The 25,700-nt window shown below is 35.5% G+C and overlaps 4 non-coding genes across 4 annotated transcripts; 1 reads left to right on the top strand and 3 right to left on the bottom strand.

Moving 5' to 3' along the window:
• Positions 1 to 2,006: 2,006 nt before the first annotated feature.
• Positions 2,007 to 2,078, bottom strand: TRNAQ-UUG (transfer RNA glutamine (anticodon UUG)). The gene has a single exon. It is a non-coding gene; the product is annotated as a tRNA-Gln (tRNA).
• A 1,750-nt stretch (positions 2,079 to 3,828) lies between these two features.
• TRNAC-GCA (transfer RNA cysteine (anticodon GCA)) lies at positions 3,829 to 3,900 on the bottom strand. Its single transcript has one exon. It is a non-coding gene; the product is annotated as a tRNA-Cys (tRNA).
• Positions 3,901 to 12,803: 8,903 nt separating this feature from the next.
• Positions 12,804 to 12,876, top strand: TRNAA-AGC (transfer RNA alanine (anticodon AGC)). The gene has a single exon. It is a non-coding gene; the product is annotated as a tRNA-Ala (tRNA).
• Positions 12,877 to 25,338: 12,462 nt separating this feature from the next.
• Positions 25,339 to 25,410, bottom strand: TRNAY-GUA (transfer RNA tyrosine (anticodon GUA)). The gene has a single exon. It is a non-coding gene; the product is annotated as a tRNA-Tyr (tRNA).
• Positions 25,411 to 25,700: the final 290 nt, after the last annotated feature.

Genomic DNA, 25,700 nt, shown 5'->3' with positions numbered 1-25,700 from the left:
TGTACCCTTGGTCTCTAATAAATACTACGTGATAACTAAAGTGGTATCCCTAAAATAATAGATAGATTCCCCAGATAAAGTGGTATCCCTAAAATAATAGATTCCCCAGATAAAGTGGTATCCCTAAAATAATAGATTCCCCAGATAAAGTGGTATCCCTAAAATAATAGATTCCCCAGATAAAGTGGTATCCCTAAAATAATAGATTCCCCAGATAAAGTGGTATCCCTGAAATAATAGATTCCCCAGATAAAGTGGTATCCCAATAATAGATTCCCCAGATAAAGTGGTATCCCTAAAATAATAGATTCCCCAGATAAAGTGGTATCCCTAAAATAATAGATTCCCCAGATAAAGTGGTATCCCTAAAATAATAGATTCCCCAGATAAAGTGGTATCCCTAGAATAATAGATTCCCCAGATAAAGTGGTATCCCTAAAATAATAGATTCCCCAGATGTACCCTTGGTCTCCCTAAAATAATAGATTCCCCAGATGTACCCTTGGTCTCCCTAAAATAATAGATTCCCCAGATGTACCCTTGGTCTCTAATAAATACTACGTGATAACTAAAGTGGTATCCCTAAAATAATAGATTCCCCAGATAGATTCCCCAGATGTACCCTTGGTCTCCCTAAAATAATAGATTCCCCAGATGTACCCTTGGTCTTCCCCAGATGTACCCTTGGTCTCCCTAAAAGAATAGATTCCCCAGATAGAGTGGTATCCCTAGAATAATAGATTCCCCAGATAAAGTGGTATCCCTAAAATAATAGATTCCCCAGATGTACCCTTGGTCTCCCTAAAATAATAGATTCCCCAGATGTACCCTTGGTCTCCCTAAAATAATAGATTCCCCAGATGTACCCTTGGTCTCTAATAAATACTACGTGATAACTAAAGTGGTATCCCTAAAATAATAGATTCCCCAGATGTACCCTTGGTCTCCCTAAAATAATAGATTCCCCAGATGTACCCTTGGTCTTCCCCAGATGTACCCTTGGTCTCCCTAAAATAATAGATTCCCCAGATGTACCCTTGGTCTCCCTAAAATAATAGATTCCCCAGATGTACCCTTGGTCTCCCTAAAATAATAGATTCCCCAGATGTACCCTTGGTCTCTAATAAATACTACGTGATAACTAAAGTGGTATCCCTAAAATAATAGATTCCCCAGATGTACCCTTGGTCTCCCTAAAATAATAGATTCCCCAGATGTACCCTTGGTCTTCCCCAGATGTACCCTTGGTCTCCCTAAAATAATAGATTCCCCAGATGTACCCTTGGTCTCTAATAAATACTACGTGATAACTAAAGTGGTATCCCTAAAATAATAGATTCCCCAGATGTACCCTTGGTCTCCCTAAAATAATAGATTCCCCAGATGTACCCTTGGTCTTCCCCAGATGTACCCTTGGTCTCCCTAAAATAATAGATTCCCCAGATGTACCCTTGGTCTCTAATAAATACTACGTGATAACTAAAGTGGTATCCCTAAAATAATAGATTCCCCAGATGTACCCTTGGTCTCCCTAAAATAATAGATTCCCCAGATGTACCCTTGGTCTTCCCCAGATGTACCCTTGGTCTCCCTAAAATAATAGATAATAGATTCCCCAGATGTACCCTTGGTCTCCCTAAAATAATAGATTCCCCAGATGTACCCTTGGTCTTCCCCAGATGTACCCTTGGTCTCCCTAAAATAATAGATTCCCCAGATGTACCCTTGGTCTCTAATAAATACTACGTGATAACTAAAGTGGTATCCCTAAAATAATAGATTCCCCAGATGTACCCTTGGTCTCCAATAAATACTACGACGTGCACAATATCATGCTGGGCTTATACCCTTGGTCTCTAATACATATACTACGTGCACAATATCATGAGCAGCCTGCACCACGATTATGACAACGCCACCTATGCACTCATGGGAAGTGGTAACAACGTTTTGTTTTAAAATGTTCGTTCCTTATTCTGTGTTTTCACATCAAGGTCATTTCATAAAGGTCCTACCGGGAGTTGAACCCAGGTCGTTGGATTCAAAGTCCAAAGTGCTAACCACTACACCATAGAACCCCTTGTACAAATTTATTTTGGAATGGTTTTCCTATTTTATGCCGATTCCACACGAAGGGAGATCCTATCATGAGTCAAACTCAAGTTATTGGATTCAAAGTTCTAGAGCTGTTTTATCCAACTTGTTGTGATCTTGAGCACCTTTAGAGTGGTTGTAGAAGTAACCCTCCAGTGTTGATTGAAGCTCTTGGAGAACATGTAATTTTATATATTTCTTATAGTTAATTTATATATTATTGTATATTACAAACAAATTGAAATAATACTTTACATCCCCGTCTTTCTTTCTTCCGTGCAAAACTTAACATGAAAACTATATTATTTCAATATTCACTCGAGAAACAAGGGGTGAAAACTATATTATTTCAAACCCTCCATTATTGCTTCTACTTTGCGTCAAAATGCTTCCACTAAATCATGTTACTAACTAGTTGGTTTGGTTTGGTTCAATTCTTGGGTCCACTAGATTGAATTGACGTAGCTCAATTAAACTCTTGATAATATAAAAACCATAAGTTTCTTAAATTAAGTTAACTTAAAAGTTTAACCCCTAATCTTTTTTAGAATGTTTAGCTTTGTGTCTAGTTGATCTCTAAATGCTTAGAAATATCTAATAAGACTTCTATTTAAGAAACTTTTCACTATAAAAGATGTAAGACTTCACGTTTATTATTAAGGAATTTCAAATGAGTGATTTGATATATCACAGAGGACAAAATATTTATTTATTTCAAATATCTTATGTTGACCATTTTTTTTTTGTCAAGTATTTTGAATATTATCATTGTGAATTACTAATGGCATTAGATTGAATCTCATTAATAACAATATCCCAAAACTCAGGTAAAGATGACATCAAAATTAATACTTTAATTTCATCTTCAAATTTTATTTCCACTTAACTCATTTGACTAATAATCATAATAGTCACCGGTTCACAAATATTTACAACTTTAAAAGGTAAAATTATAAGGAGTACAAGAAAAAAGTGTTTAAAATAGTTTCAAAATATAGAAAAAAAAAATAGTAGGAATTGGTCAAAGTCAACATCCATTGATCACTTATGAAACAACACAACATAGATGAGGGTAACATTTTTTTATTTCTCTACTATATTAGGCCCTTTGGTTTATTGGCTTTACAAGATGGAGACATGAAGTTTTCTATGTTCAAAATAAATTTGGTTGATTGTTTTCTGGTTAGCATTGGTACCATCAAAACTTATTTATTTCTTTGAAATGTTTGAGTTTACAATTTACATGTTTTCATTTTTCTACTTTGTCTGCTTGCATTTAGAAATGAAGCAAAATTAGTCGGAGGGTTTTAGGCAGATTGTTATAATTCTAATTTTTAACTAAAAAAAAAAAATTTGTCTCGTTGTCACGCTTAAAACTACCCTATAGGTATAATCGACCTATTATCCTTCCACCAATAGGAGCAAAAGGCCAAGTTACTATGTGAAACTAGTTTCATGTCATTTATTAAACAATAAGGGTGTTAGCATGCATTTGGAAATGAACCCTTATTTAAAAAATTTATATAAAATAGAAAAGAATTGTTATCTCAAAGACAATGAGAAAACCAACGGTTACTTCACCCAAGACCTATGGCCCGACTCCCAACATGGAAGGGATAATCTAGAGAATCATTCCAAGAACCCTACCGGATGGGTTACAAACTCACATTTCGGTGGGTTCTGCAAGCACGGATTGCAGGTTAAAAGAGGTTGAAAACAAAGTAAAATGATAAAAGGGCCCAACCAAATTCGAACGAGTGACCTCTTGATCTGCAATCAAATGCTTTACCACTGAGCTATGGACCCATTTTGCATGATTTCAACCTGAGTGACCCCTTCTACAGAGTGTCAGTCTAAAAGTGTAAAAAGTGTCTCTCCAAAATAAAAGGGCCCAACCAAGTTCAAACGGGTGACCGGTCAAATTCTCTACCACTAAGCCATGGATCCATTTTGTAGGTTTTTAACCTTAATGACCCCTTAGACACATTGTCGGTCCAAAAAGTGTAACAAATTTCTATCCAAGATAGAAGGGCCTATTAGGATCGCACAACAACGCACACACTCGATCTAGATGAACACAAAGAACAGGATAGAGAAAAGTGCAAGGAGAACTCTGGCTAAAAGGATTTTTCTATTGATGACTTCACGTATGTACAGTAAGAGAGAATTACAGAGAATAGAAAGTACTTTTCAAAGCTCTAGCGGACGTTATATATATAGTTCAGTTTACTATATATAGGTTTACCAGATTTAACCATCTACTATATATAACCATTTACTATATATAGCTTTACCCGATTTAACCATCTACTATATATAGCTATTTACCATATATAGGTTTACCGGATACAGTTTTACCAAATATAGCTGTACCGGATATAGCTTTACCGGATATAACCGTTGACCAAGCTATAAATAAGCTGCAGGCTTCATAACCTAACAATTCTCCCACTTGGAGACTGATCTAGTCAACCAAGAATTTCATTCTCAAACGACCATGAGCATCTTCATGGTCTTCATGGCACCATATCAATTGAGGCTTTGCACAACCTCAATATTCCAACATCAACACATTTTGTCAACATGTTTGCTGGATTCTTTGCACCCTCTATCTTCTCCAAACACATCACCATCTTATTAGGATCGATATCAGTCGTTAGCTCTGATACCAGTTGTTAGGATCGATACCAGTTGTTAGGATCGCACAACAACGCACACGCTCGATCTAGATGAACACAAAGAAAAAAAGGATAGAGAAAAGTTTCAAGGAGAACTCTGGCTAAAAGAATTTTGTATTGATGACTTCAGGTATGTACAACACGAGAGAGTATAGAGAATAGAAAAGTACATTTCAAAGCTTTACTGAACGGGATATATATATGGTTCAGTCTACTAAATATAGCTTTACCAGATTTAACCATCTACTATATATAGCTATGTACCATATATAGCTTTACCGGATATAGCTTCACCATATATGGCTTTACCAAATATAGCTTTACCGGATATAGCCCAAGCTATAAATACAGGGAGCAGACTCCATAACTCAACAATTCTCCCACTTGGAGACTGATCCTACACCATACCAATTAGGGCTTTGCATAGCTTTAATTTTTCAACATCAACACATTTTGTCAACATGTCTGCTTGATTCTTTGCACCCTCTATCTTCTCCAAACACATATCGTCTTCTTCCACTAACCTGCGAGTGAAATGGTACCGTCTTCTAATGTGTTTTGTCCTTGAATGATAGACTGGGTTTTTCACCAACTGTATGGCACTTTGACTATCTGTATAAAGGATCTTCTTGCACTGCTTCCGGCCTAATTCTTCTAGATAGTCTGTCATCCATATCATCTCCTTTCCAGCTTCAGCTATGGCCACGTACTCAGCTTCAGTAGATGAAAGAGCAACGCATTTCTGAAGCTTGGACATCCAACTCACTGCTGTTCCATCTATAGTGTAGATATACCCTGATGTGCTCTTGCTGGAGTCTACATCTCCACTCAGATCAACATCCACAAAACCTTGCAGAACTACTTTGCCATTGCCATAACAAAGTGTAGTATTGGATGTACCTCTCAGATATCTCAGAAGCCACTTCACAGCTTCCCAATGTTCCTTCCCTGGATTTGCCATGTACTTGCTAACAACTCCCACTGCATGTGTTATGCGAGGTCTAGTGCAGACCATAGCATACATCAAACTCCCAACTGCAGAAGCGTACGGAACTGATGCCATGTGCTCACGTTCCTCAACTGTCTTGGGAGATTGCCCCTTTGACAATTTAATATGATTTGCCAAGGGGGTAGTCCTGGGTTTAGCGTTATTCATCTTGAATTTGGACAACATCTTCTCAATGTACTGCTCTTGGGATAGATTTAATGTGCCAGCAGATCTATCTCGAGAAATCCTCATCCCAAGGATCTACTTCGCTGCACCTAAATCTTTCATCTCAAATACTGAAGACAAGCTTGCCTTCAGGTGGTTTATCTCCCTCATACTTGATCCAGCAATTAGTATATCATCCACATACAGGAGTAGAAACACATAAGAATCAGTGTATTTCTTGAGGTAGCAACACTGATCCTTTCCACTTCTGTGGAAACCACTCTTGCTCATGAAGGAGTCAAACTTCTTGTACCATTGTCTCGGTGCTTGTTTCAGTCCATACAAGCTCTTATTGAGCTTACACACCATGTGCTCTTTGCCTGAAGCTGCAAATCCTTCTGGTTGTTGCATATAGATCTCCTCATCTAGATCTCCATGTAAAAATGCCGTTTTTACATCCATTTGCTCAAGGTGAAAATTCTCCGATGCAACAATACTCAGTAGAATTCGGATAGTAGTTAATTTCACAACTGGAGAAAAGATCTCAGCATAATCAATGTCTTTTCTTTGTGAATATCCTTTAACTACTAACCGAGCCTTAAACCTCCTTCTGCCATCTGGTTCAACCTTGATTTTGAACACCCATTTGTTCAACAGAGCTCTCTTTCCTGTAGGCAACTCAGTCAGCACCCACGTATTATTCCTTTCAAGTGAGCTCATCTCATCATTCATGGCTTGCTCCCACTTAGTTGAATCTTCCACTTGTAGGGCCTCATCAAAGGACACTGGTTCTCCTTCGTCAGTCAGCAACAGATAATGTAATGAGGTTGAATATCTATCTGGTGCTCTGGTAGTTCTGGATGATCTTCTCAACACCTGCTCAGGTGCAACTTGCTCCACGTCTGGTTCTTCAGCAATAGGATCAGCCACGTCTGGTTCTTCAGCAATAGAATCAGGAGTTTCTTGAGCTTCTATTGTACCATCACTGTGTGAATTTTCTTGCCACTCAAATTCAACTCCCACTTGCTTCGTAGTCTCAGAGTTTATCTTCTCTCTGTTCTTGTACATGACATTTTCATCAAAGATCACATCACAGTGTCTTAGGATCTTCATATTTTTCTCATCCCAAAACCTATACCCGAACATGTCAGAGCCATAGCCTATGAAGTAGCATTTTACAGCCTTAGCATCAAGCTTATCTCTCTTCTCTAGATCAACATGAACATACGCAGTACAGCCAAAGGTTTTCAAGTGAGAGTACTTGAGTTCTTTTCCTGTCCATACTTCTTCGGGCAATTTGAACTTCAAGGGTACTGAGGGCCCTCTATTAATCAAATATGCTGCTGTGTTCAGAGCATCAGCCCACAATGTCTTTGGCAATCCAGAATGAATCCTCATGCTTCTTCCTCGCTCATTCAAGGTTCTGTTCATCCTTTCTGCAATACCATTTTGTCTTGCCTTACCGGGAATTGTTCTTATTAATCTAATTCCCTCAGCTGCACAAAATGTTATAAACTCTGATTTGTTGTACTCTCCTCCATTGTTAGACCTCAAGCATTTGATCTTCAAGCCGGTCTGATTTTCAACTTCAGCTTTCCACTTCTTGAAGGTGGTAAACACATCTGACTTGTGTTTCAGAAAGTAAACCCATACCTTCCTGCTGAAGTCATCGATGAAGGTGACGTAGTACCTTGATCCACCAAGTGATGAAACTGGAGATGGTCCCCAGACGTCTGTATGGACCATTTCCAACCGCACTTTCTTCGGTTCTCTGGCAGCCTTTGTGAAACTAACTCGTTTCTGTTTGCCCATAACGCAGCTCTCACAAAGACCCATATCAACAGATTTTAAGCCTTCTAAAGCTCCTTTCGCAGTCAGCATCTTCATTCCTTTGACGCTCATATGTCCAAGTCTATTGTGCCATAGACTTGAATTGGAAGCACTCTCAGCAGCAGCAGTCATGTTTATACACTCTGCAGTAGTGTATAAGGTTCTGGATTTTGTGCCACGCGCAACAACCATGGCGCCCTTCACAATCTTTCAGGAACTCTTTCCAAACTCTGCTGCATAGCCTGTGCTATCCAACTGACCAATAGAGATCAGGTTCTTCTTGAGACCAGGAATGTATCTGACATCTTGTAATGTCCATTGATTTCCTGCTGAAGTTTGTATGGAGACATCTCCCTTTCCTTCAATCTCCAAGGTTTTATTGTCGGCAAGATACACCTTCCCAAAATTTCCTGATTTGAAATTTCGAAACAATTCCTTACTTGGAGACGAATGGAACGATGCACCTGAATCCAAAATCCAGGATTCAGCTGGGCTATCCACACTAAGGATTAAAACGTCCTCAGCATCTTCTGTTGTGTATATATAATCATCATCATCTTCAGATTTATGATTCTGCTTCTTCTTTAGCTTTGTACAATCTGTCCGAAAGTGTTCTTTTCTCCCACAGCTCCAACACGTTACGTTGGGTTTGTTTGGAGATTTTCCCCGGTTCTTTGATTTTGAAAGCCCATGTTTGTTTGAGCTCTTTGATTTGCTTCTTCCACTTCGATCAAAACTGAGAGCATTGCCTGATGAATCTCCAGTTTCCCGTTTGCGAATACTTTCGCTGAGAACTACATCTCGAATTTCATCAAACTTCAGTTTATCAGATCCTCGGGAACTGCTGATTGCGGCAACAATAGTATCCCATGACTCGGGTAAGGATGACATCAAAATCAACGCTTTAATTTCATCTTCGAAATTAATTTCCACCGAACTCAGTTGGCTCATGATCATATTGAATTCATTTATATGATCAGCAATAGGTCCATCTTCAGACATCTGTAGATTGAACAATCTCCACATCAAATACACCTTGTTCATAGCCGATGGTTTTTCATACATATTTGACAGCTTCTTCAATAGATCTGACGTTGTCTTCTACTTGATAATGTTGAACGCCACGTTTCTGGATAGCGTCAACCGAATCAGCCCCAAGGCTTGTCGATCCTTGAGCTTCCACTGTTCCATGGTCATGGATTCCGGCTTCACTCCCAACAGAGGTTCGTGAAGATCTTTCTGGTACAGATAATCTTCAATCTGCATCATCCAGAAATCGAAATCGGATCCATCGAACTTCTCAATTCCAATCTTTGAACTTTCCATCTTCACAGATCGTGGTGAATTTCGCCTAGCTCTGATACCAATTGTTGGGATCGCACAACAACGCAAACGCTCGATCTAGATGAACACAAAGAACAGGATAGAGAAAAGTGTAAGGAGAACTCTGGCTAAAAGGATTTTTCTATTGATGACTTCACGTATGTACAGTAAGAGAGAATTACAGAGAATAGAAAGTACTTTTCAAAGCTTTAGTGGAGGGTATATATATATAGTTCAGTTTACTATATATAGGTTTACCAGATTTAACCATCTACTATATATAGCCATTTACTATATATAGCTTTACCCGATTTAACCGTCTACTATATATAGCTATTTAATATATAGCTTTACAAGTTATATCTTTACAAAATATAGTTTTACCGGATATAGCTTTACCAAATATAGCTTTACCGGATATAACCGTTGACCAAGCTATAAATAAGCAGCAGGCTCCATAACCTAACAGGGCCCAACTAGGTTTGAATTGGTGACCTCTTGATCTGCAATCAAATGCTCTAACATTGAGCTATGGTCCCATTTTGTATGATCTCAACCTTAGTGACCCATTCTACAGATTATCGGTCCAAAAGTGACCCTATTGAATCGGCTATCGACCAATTTTGTATAAATTGGTGGATTACCTATCGGGAATTAAACACAGGTCATTAGATTCAAAGTCGAAAGTGCTAACCACTACACCATAGAACCACTTGTTAAACTTTATTTTGGCAGCGATTTTGATAAGCGCCAACAACGCTGGATTTTGCAAAGCTAGAGGTCGTAGTATCCTTAGATACTTTCACAAGGTGTTTTCAACTTCTTTTATAGGTAATTGAACTTTTGAGTCCATGTAAATGATTGGTTGGATTAGTATCAGTTTAAGAAGACAGAGGAGAGAAGAGAGACTTTGTTAGAAATTCTCCCAGGTAACAAAGTGTTTTCAACTTCTTTTATAGGTCGAATTTTAAAATTAAACCACAACAAAATTTACTTCTATCTAGCAAAACGTATCTGAGTTTGATATTATTTGATTTTTGGTATGGACACATAGAAAAATTTAATCAAACAAACTAATGAACTGAACGGAATCAATCCAACCAAAATTGATTAGTTTGTTTCTTTTGTTGGGTTGTTGGTTTATTTGATAACCCTTGTATATTATAACGATTCAAAGAGAAAAATATATTTAAGTAGAAGCTAAAAATATTTGGTGTTCAAGAAAAGGCATTTGGTTTAGTGGTATGATTCTCACTTGGGGTGCAAGAGGTTTGGAGTTCAATTCTTGAAAATGCCCCTATGTTAAAAACTTTTCTTATCTAAGGACATCATATTCGAAATCAACCTAACTTCATATTCGACATTTTACACTTACCATCATGCTCTTAATACTCATAGTCTTAACATCTCATCCCAAGGCTTTATTCTCCAAGACAAATTCTACATCCAAGGTATTCTCGAAGACAAATTCTACATCCAAGGACTTCACGTGTTTCCTGCAATACGGCCTTAATACCTAGGCCTAAGGCTTCATACATACGTTTCAAGTGGTATAATACCTAGGCTTAAGGCTTCATACATACGTTTCAAGTGGTATAATACCTAGGCCTAAGGCTTCATACATACGTTTCAAGTGGTATAATACCTAGGCCTAAGGCTTCATACATACGTTTCAAGTGGTATAATACCTAGGCCTAAGGCTTCATACATACGTTTCAAGTGGTATAATACCTAGGCCTAAGGCTTCATACATACGTTTCAAGTGGTATAACAAGGGCATTAGGCTTCATGGCTTCATACATACGTTTCAAGTGGTATAACAAGGGCATTTGGTCTAGTGCTATGAAAGTTCGATTATCAAAATGCCCCTTCAAGAGATTGTAGTATGAAAGACATTTACCAAGTAAATAAATACATTAAAATAACACAAGTGACACATATGAAAACTATGTTATTAATATTTTATTCTATTACATCTTTCCTTATTTATGAAATAATGATCGGAGATATTTTTCATTTTCCCAATTACTGATGACGGGAGGTTTAGGATTTTTTAATGTAAGAATCGTGGGGATGTAGCTCAGATGGTAGAGCGCTCGCTTCCGATGTGGAAAGTACGGAGATCGATACCTTGCATCTCCAAATGAATCGATCACTAATATATTATTTCTTTTCAATTTTTTCTTATTTACGACATAATGAGCAGGGATAGTTTTTCATGTCACTATTATTGATGACGAGACGTTTAGGATTTTGTGACGTGAGAATCATGGGGATGTAGCTCAAATGGTAGACCGCTTGCTTTGCATGCGAGAGGTACGGGGATAGATACCACGCATCTCCAAAATAAAACTATCTATATTAAATATATTATTGAAAATTATTTCTTTTCAAATTTTCCTTATTCATGACAGGTTGAGTAGCGATATTTCTTCATTTTCACTATTATTGATGATGAAAAATTTAGGGTTTTGTGATGCAAGAATTGTGGGGATGTAGCTGCGCTTAGCATACGAGAAGTACGAGGATCGATACCTCGCATCTCCAAAAGAAACTATTTATTATTAATATTTTATTTCTATTCAACCTTTCCTTATTTGTGACATAATTAGCGGAGATATTTTTTCATTTTCACTTGAATTGATGACGGGACATTTAGGGTTTTTTGATATAAGTATTGTGGGAATGTAGCTTAGATGGTAGATTTCTTGCTTAGCATGCAAGAGGTACGGGGATCGGATCGATACCCCATATCTCCAAAAGAAACTATTCGTTATTACTATTTTATTTCTATTCAATTTTTCCTTATTTATGACATAATGAATAGCGTTATTTTTTTATTTTCACTATTATTGATGACGAGATGTTTAGGATTTTGTGACGTAAGAATCTTGAGGATATAGCTTAGATGGTAGAGCGTTTGCATCCCATGTGAGAATTACTGGGATCGATACCATGCATCAACAAAGGAAACGATTACTAAATATATTAGTTCTTTTAAATTTTTCCATATTAATGACATAATGAGCGGGGATAGTTTTTCATTTTCAATATCATTGATGACGGGAAGTTTAGAGTTTTTTTTATGTAAAATGTAAAATCGTGGGATTGTAGCATGCGAGAGATACGGGGATCGATACCTCGCATCTCCAAAAGAAACTATTCGTTATTACTATTTTATTTCTATTCAATATTTCCTTATTTATGACATAATGAGTAGCGATATTTTTCATTTTCACTATTATTCATGACGAGACGTTTAGGGTTTTGTGACGTAAAAATTGTGGAGATGTAGCTTAGATGGTAGAGTGCTCGCTTTGCATGCGAGTTGTACGGGGATTGATAACCCGCATCTCCAGAAGAAAGTATTTAATTTGTTATTATATTTTTTCATTTTCACAATTATCGATCCCCCGCATCACCAATCCAAACTATTTGTTATTAATATTTTGATATTTTTTTTATTTTCACTATTATTGATGATGGGACATTTAGGGTTTATGATGTAAAAATCATGGGGATGTAGCTCAAATGGTAGAGCGCTCGCTTTGCATGCGAGAGGTACGAGGATTGATACCCCGCACCTCCAAAAATAGGACTATCTATTATTAAATATATTATTTCTTTTCAATTTTCCTTATTCATGACATATTGGGTAGCAATATTTCTTCATTTTCACTATTATTGATGACGGGAAATTCAGGGTTTTGTGATGCAAAAATTGTGGGGATGTAGCTCAAATGGTAGAGCGCTCGCTTAGCATGCGAGAGGTACGGGGATCGATACCCCGCATCTCCAAAGGAGAGAAATTATTTTCTTAAGTATGAGTTAATTTAACATGTTATGTATCCGTGGGTACGAGAGAAAAAGAAAAGATACTTATATAAAGATTATTATATCATTATGGCTATGCCTTTATAGATAAAAGAGAGTAATGTCCCACAAGGACATATAGAGAGAGGACTCTTTGTAAGTAAAGAAAACAATCTAGTAGTTATACTGCTACTTGTGAAGGGAATTTAATGAATTCCTCAAAAGATAAGAGCTTATAGGATGGTTTGATGAATTCCTCAAAAGATAAGAGCTTATAGGATGGTGGCGGTAGATGCATATGACAGAACTTTATCTGACCAATGAATACTTTGGAGTTCAATATTTATAGTTGGAGAACGCTATTCAAATTGATATGGTCATAGCCTCGAATCAAATTCTTTAGTTTGGGCAATGGTTGCATTGTTTTAGTCAAACAACCGAGACTAGTGTATTACCAATAGTATAGACATTTTGTACGTGTATTTTCTTACATATTAACAATTGTATACAAATAATAATTAAATTTATGAGTAGAAGTTTGGATGGAGTTTTATTAAATAGGTACTTAAATTATATATAAAAATATATAAGATTTTTATTTTCTATTTTTTTTATATACATTTAGGAGAACAAAACAAAGATTCAAGAAGAGGTCATTCCGGCCATGTTTTAATTTTTATTCTTTCTTATTTCTCGAAGATTAAAAAAAAAAGTTATCCTCTCTCAAATATGGTTCGTTATTTGATTATTTTCTCTTGAGTGAATTTTAAGTGAAACACATTCTCTACACAAGTAATTGCAAGATGCAAGCTTCACACCAAGAGAAATCAAAGTCCCAAGTATCAACGTCCTTGAGTGTCAATTTTTATTCTCCATCTCAACATAAATTAAACTTATTTTCGTGAAGATATCTATTTATAAAAGCAAAATATCTCAGAGTCACAAAAATAAAAATGAGATATAGATACGAGACATAAATATTATACCAAATAGATATGATAACTGTAAGGATTAGATTTGACCGAGTTATTTGGATTAGATTTTATCTAGTTATTTGAATTAGATTTGATTTAGTCATTCTTCAATTGGATGAGAGATTTCTCCCGATTCTTCTGATCTTTCCAGTTTTCTTTTTCTGTTCCTAACATTTTGGTATTAGAGTCATGCCCTAAACTAGTTAAAACTAGAAGCAACAGTCTTCTATGTGTGACATAATAAAAGTATGTCGATGGAGAGTCCACTTGTGCAGTCTGCTGGAGGAAGGAGTCAAGGTCGTGGAAGCTTTAGAGGCATAGGAAGGGGACGAGGCAGACAAACCTTCAACAAGGCCATAGTGGAGTGCTATAGCTGTCACAAGCTAGAACATTTTCAATGGGAATGTCAAAGCAATACCAGACGAGGCAGACAAACCTTCAACAAGGCCACAGTGGAGTGCTATAACTGTCACAAGCTAGGACATTTTCAATGGGAATGTCAAAGCAAGGAGAAGGAGACAAACTATGCAGAGAGTCAAGAAGAGATGTCGCTGGGGCTTACGTGAATATGAATAAGGCCAATAGAGAAGATATGTGGTTCCTTGACTCGGGATGTAGCAATCATAAGTGTGGGAAGAAGGAATATTTTTCAGATTTTGATGGAAGTTTCAGAGATTCAGTGAAGCTGGGCAACAACTCAAGCATGGTTGTAACAGGAAAGGGTAATGTACTACTGGAAGTGAATGGAATTATAATGATAATCACAGGAGTGTTCTATGTGCCAGACCTGAGGAACAATTTGTTGAGTATTGGTAAATTGCAAGCAAAGGGGTTACCTTTTTGTTTTAAAATGGAACATGCAAGGTGTTTCATCCTGAGAGAGGCTTAATCATGGAGACAAAGATGTTTTTGAATCGAATGTTCGTATTGCATGCTATATCTCAGCCTGTAGCAGCCGTTCAAACTCAATTGAAACTTATGGGGAAAAGTGGTTCAAGGTCTCTGTCGTACACTCACCGCTCCAATTCCTATCGCCATAGTCAGAGAAGCAGAAGGAACCCAAGTTCTTCCCCCTATCATTCCACTACCAATTCCAGGAGAAGCAGCCGTTCAAGTTCCCTCAGCCGCCAACGCAAAAGTAGGTCTTTCTCGTTATCTCCCTTCCCCAAATCGTCCAGTTTCAGTCCTAGTCGTGCATCCACTGATCGGAATCATTCCATAGAGAAGCTTAAGAAAGAGGAAGAAGAGAAGAAAAGGCGTGAAATAGAGTTGAAGAAGTTAGAAGAAGATGCAACTAGGAGGATGGAAGAACTAATTCAGAAGAATGTTGAAGAAAGGCTAAACTCTAAAGAGACTAAATTAGAAATACAGAGGCGAATAGAGGAAGGTCGCACGAAGTTGTTTGATGATGTTGATGTGCAGCTTGAGAAAGAGAAAGAAGCCGCTCTTACTGCTACAAGACAAAAAGAAGAACAAGCACGAAAAGAGAGAGAAGAGCTAGATAAAATGCTGGAAGAGAATAGAAGAAGGGTAGAAAAAGCACAGCGACGATTAGTTCTGGAGCTGCAGCGGAAGGAAGAAGAACAATATTGTGAGCTTTAGTTGATTCAGAGATAAAAAGAGGAGGCAGCTCAGAGAACTAAGCTAGATGATAAGAGTTTGAGTTATGTTTTGCTGGGAGTTAGTGAAGAGTCAAAAGCTTACAGACTCTATGATATAGAAACGGCAGATGAAAATAAGGATATAGAAGCGGCAGATGAAAATAATGATATAGAAGCGGCAGATGAAAATACTGTAGAGGAAAATATTTCATCTGGCTCTTTGGCTGAAGCAAGCTCTCCTAGCTCGAATAAGGCAAGGAATAAGAGACCACCAGTCCGGATGAGAGACTATGCAATAGGATAAGTTTTTTTTTTTTTGTAAAGAAGATGATGAAGCTCAGCCATGTTTACCCCTACTGAACCTGCAAACTTTGTAAACTTTAAAGAAGTATTGAAGAGTGAGAAATTGAGGCAAGCCAGGGATCTGGAGCAATAAACAGAAATGGCACATGGGAGTTGATGAAGTTACCTGGTGTAAGTTTGGTATGAGGTCGTAGATATAAACTGATTACTATTCGTGTTTAGTTTAAGGGAGGGATTGTTAGGATTAGATTTGATTGAGTTATTTGGATTAGATTTGATCTAGTTATTTGAATTAGATTTGATTTAGTCATTCTTCCATTGGATGAGAGATTTCTCCCAATTCTTCTAATCTTACCGTTTTCTTTTTCTGTTACTAACAGTAACATGTCATTCTTAAAAAACTAGGATACCGATGTGACAATGATACATTAATTAAAAATTTCTTTTTCTGTTACTAACAGTAACATGTCATTCTTAAAAAACTAGGATACCGATGTGACAATGATACATTAATTAAAAAGAATTATTTCAAAAAATTTATCAATTTTATATTAGAAATAAATTCATATAAATAAGTTTATATATTTGTATACTTAAAAAAAAGCTTAATGTATGTTTCACTCTCAAAATATATTTAAAGTCAAGTATCTGATACGATGGATTATAAATTTGTAATGTATCCATTGTATTAACAAGTGTTCAGTACATGCCCAACACGTGTCAGATTAGTGAAACTAAGTTATTCTCATGCTCTCTTTACACCCATTTAAAGTAGTTTGAAAACTAGCACGTCAAATATTATAATTGACTAACTACAACTTCAATTTTGTGCTTTAAGGATGGTTTTGACCCAAGAGAAATAAAATCCTTAATTTAGTACATGGTAGCAAAGATGGACATGAGAATGAGTTATTCTCATAGGGAAAGAGATTTAACCTTAAGTTATATCTCATATCCTCTCGTAACCAATTATTTAGTTTTATTTAGTATGTTTTAGAAAGATAGGTCCATCAATAGCAAAAAAATAAAATAAATAGAATAGATTAAATTAGCCACTAACATAATTAAAAAAAAAAAAACACAAAGGATGAATTGATTCAATTGGCTAATTGCTAACATAATTAAAAAAAAAATGTAACAAACGCACCGAAGTAAGATTAGGAACACAAGTAAAAAAAAAAAAACACACAAACAGCCAAAAAATCAAGATTTGGAAAGTGTTAAACAGTTTTGATATATAGACATTTCAAGATCTTACTCGTGCAATTTTCCCATGAAATCTAACACTAGAGCATCATAAAATTTAGAGAAATGATTGAAATTGATGTCATGTTCATATAGGTTGACTTTAATACAAAAGACAAATCGAACTTTGTTAAGGATAAATTGGGGACACCAGCCTAAGCTAATCAGGTAGGTTGCCTTACCATCCATATGGTTATATTTGATGTTGACTGTGCTCGTGGTTCTGCAAGTGTCATATATATTGATATGTGTGAAATGTTTGTGAATCGATATGCTTATGATATGTTATAATATGTGAATTGTATGATAATACTTACGGTACCATGTGTTCAATGGTATATTTGAGATAGGATACGAGAAGGATGCACTAAACGTAATGTAACGATAGGAGTAAGACATGTTCATGAAACGTTATGGTTTGGTTACGTATCGAAGTGTTATGGGTATGACAAATTGATAACAACGATATGGTCACGATGGATTCATAAAACAATACGATTAGGTTATGGGTAGAAAGGGATAGGATTATGATAGATTGATAGAACGATAGCGTTAGGATACGTTCCTGTAACGTTAAGACTAAGGTACGTTCAGGTAACGACACAACTATGATATGTCTAAGAACGTTAAGGCTATGATAAATTAGGGAAGGATATAATCACAAAGTTTTTACGACATGATATGATTATGATACGACATGTGAAGGACGGATATATATCCAACAAGTGTCTAAGAGGGACGTGAGAATAAATTATTCTCGAGCTTTCTTTACATCGGTCAAAGAGTATTTGATAAGCTTTCAAAATGAAGGGTTTTCTCTTTTCTTCTTCCTTCTTTCTCCCTTTTTACGTTTATTTTTTTTTAAATAAAAAAAAGTTTAATGTGAGAATGAAGAATTTAGAAAGGAGAAAGAAATGAATGTAATAAAACTTTTCCGTCGGTAGGAATGGAAATGGTGAATGGGTCCTTGACGATAGTCAACCGCTATACTCTTGTTTTGGATGTAAGTGATGATTATCAGCAATATGAGTTGTGTCAATACCACACCGTTATCAGGAGGAAGTAAAGTAGAGTAGAATAGATCAAGCGATCCATTTGTTGAGAGTACTGTAAGAGGCACACAATTAAGAATGTTGGATATAACTACTCTTTCACATCGGAGGGATGAGTCTCAAAGATCCAACTACAATATCAAAGAAACTTCGGGTGGTAGCGATTGCTTGCATTGGTGTCTCCGTGGTATCCCAGACACATGTAACATGATTTTTCTTGCTCAAATATAGCTTCATTTGTCTTAAAAATTCACTTTTGAGTAATCCTGGAAGGCTTCTTAATTTGTAGCCTCTGGTGAAGATGATCACTCCGAGGTGGGTTTGTTAGTGATGATGCAATTATATAATCAGGGTTTTATATCAATGATTCCATTTATATCTATAAATGAAATTTGTGGTGTATTTTTTGGAAATTCAACAATAATCATCGGTTATTTGGTTACCATTCTAAAGAAATTCAACTTTCGACCTTTTGTGAATGCTCAAAGCTACTTGCAAAGTACTGTTGATTATGATCCATAATACTCACCGCCTCGAAATTGAGGTTTGTTCATGTTTGAAAATGTGACAAACCAAAAGACAAGATGCTAATTAATATTGTTTGTGATTGTTGTTGTGAATTCTTCATCTTTAAATACAAATTTTGGTTGGCTCATGAATTTTTCCATCTTTTAAAAATATTATTTTTTTAGTTCGTGCCTAATTTCCCTATTGAATTACAATATTGCAATATTTTAAGTTACTTTTAAGATTAAAGGTCCATGAATAAAATAATTACGGCAAGTTCTTTTTATGCATCTTATTTTGATCTAGCACATAAATGCTTCCTAATTATTTTATTTATTTTTTTTATGAATTAGGTTATGAAGATCATTTGAATTATAAACGCTTTAATTTATACAATATTTAATAACTAATCATTTTAATATTTATACTCAAAGATACTAACAAGTACTAGTAACACTAGTCACAATGACTTAAAGAATACAACTATTATCTCGAACTATAAAGAATTTAATTCCAACCTATTCTAATGGACAAACGCTTTATTAGACTCTATTGTAAGATTTCACTTCATCAATTTAAGTAGCGTTCAACTACAACTATAAATATCAAATTCTTAAGTATTCATGAACAAAATCGGCCTAACAATGTCTCTTGGAACTATTTACCAAAGGTGTTAGAATGAGTCGTGTGGAAGGGTTGCCTTTAGATGCTTTAGTACCAATTAAGGATGTCAATATCCTAGTAGTGCAGAATGCAGGAAGGTTCGTAGTTGAAAAGAATAACGAGAATAGTGGACATCGTTTCATTTACAAGCGTGTGGTGAACGGTCTGGTTGGTATGACTAGAGAACGTCGTCCTCGCAGAATTTATATTATTGTGATAGAAGTTATAAATAACGATGATATTCCTTGGTCTTTTATTACAAAGGTGCAGAACTTTTAAAGAAGTTCTCGAGTTCCTTGTCCCCAAGTAGCATACAACTACTAGAATGCTATCTCTACTTAAAATAAAGCCCTCTCTCTCTCGAAATATATATGTATGTGTTTGTGGATGTATTACTCTCTTTTATTAATGAAATATGGCATAGTCATAATGATATTATGAGTATCTTTTCTATCCCTCCCTTCCTTATCGCTATATAAAGAATATGAAGATTATAAGTAAAAGATGTACAAGTAATTTGTTACTTTTGAACTTAAAATGCTTATAATTCAATATATCTTTGTTATCAACAATAATTATCAAACGGTATATAATTTTGTCCAAGTAAGGTCGCTTTTCATTCCCTGTATGATATCATAACACAAAATCGAGCGGAAGGGTTAACGATAAAATGATAACAAAAACCCATTCGTCGAACTAACTATAAAGGAAGGGTTGGTTGGAAACCATGTCTATACTTCTTTGCTTTAATCACACGTAACTAAATATATATAAGAACAACGGAATATGGCATGCCCAGTCAAAACATAAAAAATTTCTTGCCATGTTATAGTTAATGAATATGGTATGCACAAAGATCTGATGTCACACTTCATGATTGGAGACCAATACAGTGAGCTATGGTCGTCCATAACGTCCTTTGGTCCAATTATGTCAAGCAAATGTTGTAGCAAGCAAAGAGTTTTTAATAAGTTTGCTATTGCAAAGAGCTCGGTTTAAGGCACAAATGTCTCTGATGTGAAAGGCGCACCAATTCAACGAGATTTAAGTAACCATGAATAAGACACACGATATTTACTTTGCACTTTTTTGTAAACAAAACGATGTCCATGACTCTTGTTATTTTCTTCCACTACAAATTAGAATTGAAGGAAATTAGAATTGAAGGAAACGCTTCTCCACAACTCATTCTGGAACACCTATGATAGATAGTTTCAACAGATTTACTTTGCCGAGGAATACTTTAAAATTCGATATTTATAGTTGAACGCTACTTAAATTGATGAAGTGAAATTTTACAACAGATGTTAATAAATCGTTTGTCTATTAGAAGAGAGCTTGGAATTAAATTCTTTATAGTTGGGATAAGGGATGTTTTAGTCAAATTAAGTATACTTTTTAGTTTTAAAATAAATTAATTTTTTAGTTTAAAATAAATTGATTTTTTAGTTTTAATTTTATTCCTAATAAATTAATTTTGATGTGGTGTTATGTATTTTAATAAAATCAATATTAACTTAATCAACAAAAATTTGTATTTTTTTAAAAATTATAAGCTAAATTAATAAAAATACCATTGAACTTTGCATTTTATCTAAAAAAAAATACTCATATTTTTTTTTAGAAGTTTCAATAATACACTTAATCTTTAAAAAAAAAAAATCTATAGAAACTATTAATTTGTTTTTTAAAAAAATACAGTTGAATTTTCTAAAAAAAAAAAAAAAAAACTTCAAAACTACTCGTTAACTTTCAAAAGTGTTTAAAAAAAGATTGATGGGGAGAAAATTGTGTTCATGGAGAGAAAATTGAAGATTATTTTAGGAGAAGGTTTTCAAGATCAGCATAAGATCCTGAAAACATAACAAGAAGTAATATCCATTAAGAATCTACTAGTAGACTACTTACTAAGTTTTACTCACTCCATGTTTATCATTTTTTTTCAAGTAACTAAGAGTTGGTCGTGGATGAGAGTGGACTTTGGAGTGTGGGCCATGGACTAACCTTTGTTTTTAATCTAGTATTTTTTGTTCTTCTTTGAAGTCTGCTTCTTATTTTGTGTTTGTAACGAGTATGTATATATAACACCCAAAAAATGAAGGAAATTATCTCCCATAAGAATAAGCCACTCATGAAAGACCCAATGGATAGAAAGGAAAAAAATTAAAGGATTAAGCAAGAACAAAGGACTTAGTCAAGTCACTCGTGTACCCTAACAAGTGATTTCACGGAGTTAAAGGCCTTTTGAAAAGGATTGGAAACGAAAAAGTAAATCAAAAGGGCAAAAAAGTCATTTTTATCAATTATCAAAAATCTTTCCCGATTCGTAATTCCTTATGTAGAAGGAATCTCAAGATTAAAAAAAAAAAAAAAAAAGGGAAAAATGATAAAAAAGCCATAAGAAATTTGAAGAAAAATTTTGGATTTTTCAAGAAAAAAAATAATAAAATATTCGGAAAGTGGTAAATTACCAAAAAAAACCCCTAGAAGAATGGATAATTACAGAAATGCCACTCTAATTAGAATCAGAGCATCTACCGTGACCATCCGAGCAAAATCTTTCGAACGCAAATCTCAACCGTCGAATGTCCTCCAAAATTTGATATGATCTAGAACGAACACGCACGGATCATCACATCCAACGACTAGTATGCAAAGCCAAGGTCGAAAGGCCATGATCGGAGTTGATATCACCAAAAAAATTATCTAGAAAGATCGATCTCTAAATAACGAAGATTCTGGAGCTCTCAATGTCGGTTCAAGCTCCTCCTATAAAGTCGGAAGTAGGAGCAACAATACGGAATAAAAATCGAGAAAGGTCGATCCCCCAATTGTAGGCAATAAACGTTTAGATTGTGTTTCAACTACTTTCAGATTTCTTCCAAATACGAGAGCAATCCTCCACCATTTCTTTTCAGACTTCTAAATAACAAATAATCTGGATCTCTCAATGTTGGTTTAAGCTCCTCCTATAAAGTCTAAAGTAGGAGCAACAATATGGAATAAGAATCGAGAAAGGTCGATCCCCCAATCGAAGGCAATAGGCGTTTAGATTATGGGTCTCCTACTCTCAAATTTCTTCCAAATTCGAGAGCAATCCTCCACCATTTCTCTTCAAACTTATTCCTACCATTTCTCAACAAGATTACCCACAAGTTCTATGAAGAAATAGAGTGCTGAAAGTGCCTAGAAACCATTCCCCCAATTCAATCCGCCATTGAAGAACTTCAAGAAAAACTTGAAAATCCAACCCGAGGATACTTGATGACTCGTCGAGAAAGAATGATTCCAATCAGTTTCTGTACCTCCAAGGAATGCTTCCATAAAAGACCACGAAGAAAAATAACCTCGAGAGCGTGCCAAATTGAAGGAAATAGGTTTCAAAATTAAATTGGGGATAAGAGTCAAAATTCCTATATCCGATCTCTTGTCCTTCAGATTAAGGATTCCTCTAGCTTCAGAGGAAGAAGTTGAGTAAACTTGATGAAGGAATCCAGAGCTAAAACGTCGTAGAATAAGCTACCCACGAGATTAAAAATCGGGCGTTTCGAGTGAGTTGCATACCGAGAACGATTTCTGGAAATTAAGGTCCTACACTCAAAAACGTTCCTCCAAACCAATTCCTTTAGCCTGAAGATAGGATATGGAAGAGGTTTAATGAAGAAATAGAGCCTTGAAACCCCTAGAATCGGCTACCCAATAAGAAATCCTTTATTTTATCTCTAGCTATAAATCAGATTTTGGATGAACTTTGGTAGCGAATATCTTAGGCTACGATCCACGAGAAGTTATCAAATAAATCCCAAGCCCTTTCTTGTAACATCCATCTTTAAGTTTCACGAAGAAATCAAGGAGAGAAACACTGTCAATGTGGCTGTACAGGCCGAGTTTCAGATGGCGGTGATGCAAAAAATGTGCATCTTATTTCTTTTCAGAGGAAGAAAACGATGATACGGCCAGTTCAACTGAACTGTCCAAGTCAACTCAAAATTTGACCTTTGCTCGGGTTTTCTTAGTAGATCTTATTTTATGAGATGTTGTATATTTTATGAGATGTTGTATGAATCCTATGAATCCTTTTCCCGAGAGGTTATATAAGGTAATGAAGTTTGGGAGTTATTGGAAAACTTTAGTTAGCGAAACCAAGATATGGGAGAAAATGCTCATCACGATCCATATGACTTTACCTCCTATGGTACCTCCTATGTACCATGAGGAGCCTGCACCACGATTTGCTAGCAGGATCCCACGATTATGACAATGCCACCTATGCACTCATGGGAGAAGTGGTAACACCATTTTGTTTTAAAATGTCTTGTGTTGTCAAAGGTCCTACCGGGAGTAGAACCCAAGAAGTCGTTGCATTCAAAGTCCAAAGTGCTAACCACTACACCATAGAACCCCTTGTAAAAATTTATTTTGGAGTGGGTTTCCTATTTTATGCAGATTCCACAAGAAGGGAGAGATCCTATCATGAGTCAAACTTAAGTTATTGGATTCAAAGTTCTAGAGCTATTTTATCTAACTCGTTGTGATCTTGAGCATCTTTAGAGTGGTTGCAGAAGTAACCCTCCGGTGTTGATTGAAGCTCTTGGAGAACATGTAATTTTATATATTTCTTATAGTTAATTTATATAATGTTGTATATTACAAACAAATTGAAATAATACTTTACATCCCCGTCTTTCTTTCTTCCGTGCAAAACTTAACATGAAAACTATATTATTTCAATATTCACTCGAGAAACAAGGGGTGAAAACTATATTATTTTAAACCCTCCATTATTGCTTCTACTTTGCGTGAAAATGCTTCCACTAAATCGTGTTACTAACTAGTTGGTTTGATTTGGTTTGGTTTGGTTCAATTCTTGGGTCTACTAGATTGAATTGACGTAGCTCAATTAAACTCTTGATAATATAAAAATCATAAGTTTCTTAAATTAAGTTAACTTAAAAGTTTAACCCCTAATCTTTTTTAGAATGTTTAGCTTTGTGTGTAGTTGATCTCTAAATGCTTAGAAGAAGTATCTAATAAGACTTCTATTCAAGGAACTTTTCACTATAAAAGATGTAAGACTTCATGTTTATTATTAACTAATTTCAAATGAGTGATTTGATATATCACAGAGGATAAAATATTTATTTGTTTCAAATATCTTACGTGGACCATTCTTTTTTGTCTAAGTATTTTGAATATTATCATTGTGAATTACTAATGGATAGGTAAAGATGACATCAAAATTAATACTTTAATTTCATCTTCAAAATTTATTTCCACTTAACTCATGACTAATAATCATAATAGTCACCCGTGCACAAATATTTACAACCTTAAAAGGTAAAATTATAAGGAGTACAAGAAAAAAGTGTTTAAAATAGTTTCAAAATATAGAAAAAAAAAATAGTAGGAATTGGTCAAAGTAAACATCCATTGGTCACTTATGGCACAGCACAACACAACACAGATGAGGGTAACATTATTTTTATTTCTCTACTATATTAGGCCCTTTGGTTTATTGGCTTTACAAGATGGAGACATGAAGTTTTCTATGTTCGAAATAAATTTGGTTGATTGTTTTCTGGTTAGCATTGGGGTACCATCAAAACTTATTTATTTCTTTGAAATGTTTGAGTTTATAATTTACATGTTTTCATTTTTCTACTTTGTCTGCTTGCATTTAGAAATGAAGCAAAATTAGTCTGAGGGTTTTAGGCAGATTGTTATAATTCTAATTTTTAACTAAAAAAAAAAAATAGTCTCGTTGTCACGCTTAAAACTACCCTATAGGTATAATCGACCTATTATCCTTCCACCAATAGGAGCAAAAGGCAACGTTACTATGTGAAACTAGTTTCATGTCATTTATTCAACAATAAGGGTGTTAGCATGCATTTGGAAATGAACCCATATTTAAAAAAATTATATAAAATAGAAAAGAATTGTTATCTCAAAGACAATGAGAAAACCAACCGTTCCTTCACCCAAGACCATGGTCCGAGAATCATTCCAAGAACCCTAACGGATGGGTTACAAACTCACATTTTGGTGGGTTCTCCAAGCACGGATTGCAAGTTAAAAGAGTGGAAAACAAAGTAAAATGAAAGGGCCCAACCAAATTCGAACAGGTGACCTCTTGATCTACAGTCAAATGCTTTACCACTGAGCTATGGACCCATTTTGCATGATTTCAACCTGAGTGACCCCTTCTACAGAGTGTCAGTCTAAAAGTGTAAAAAGTGTCTCTCCAAAATAAAAGGGCCCAACCAAGTTCAAACGATGACCGGTCAAATTCTCTACCACTGAGCCATGGATCCATTTTGTAGGATTTTAACCTTAGTGACCCCTTAGACATAGTGTCGGTCCAAAAAGTGTAACAAATTTCTATCCAAGATAGAAGGGCCTGTTAGAATCGCACAACAACGCACACGCTCGATCTAGATGAACACAAAGAACAAGATAGAGAA

Source organism: Cucurbita pepo, chromosome 10 (genome assembly GCF_057944985.1).
Source record: "Cucurbita pepo subsp. pepo isolate OVF chromosome 10, ASM5794498v1, whole genome shotgun sequence".
In the NCBI taxonomy this organism is placed as follows: Eukaryota; Viridiplantae; Streptophyta; class Magnoliopsida; order Cucurbitales; family Cucurbitaceae; genus Cucurbita; species Cucurbita pepo.
The sequence above is the reverse complement of the archived record's forward strand: the minus strand, read 5'-3'. Positions and strand labels throughout refer to the sequence as shown.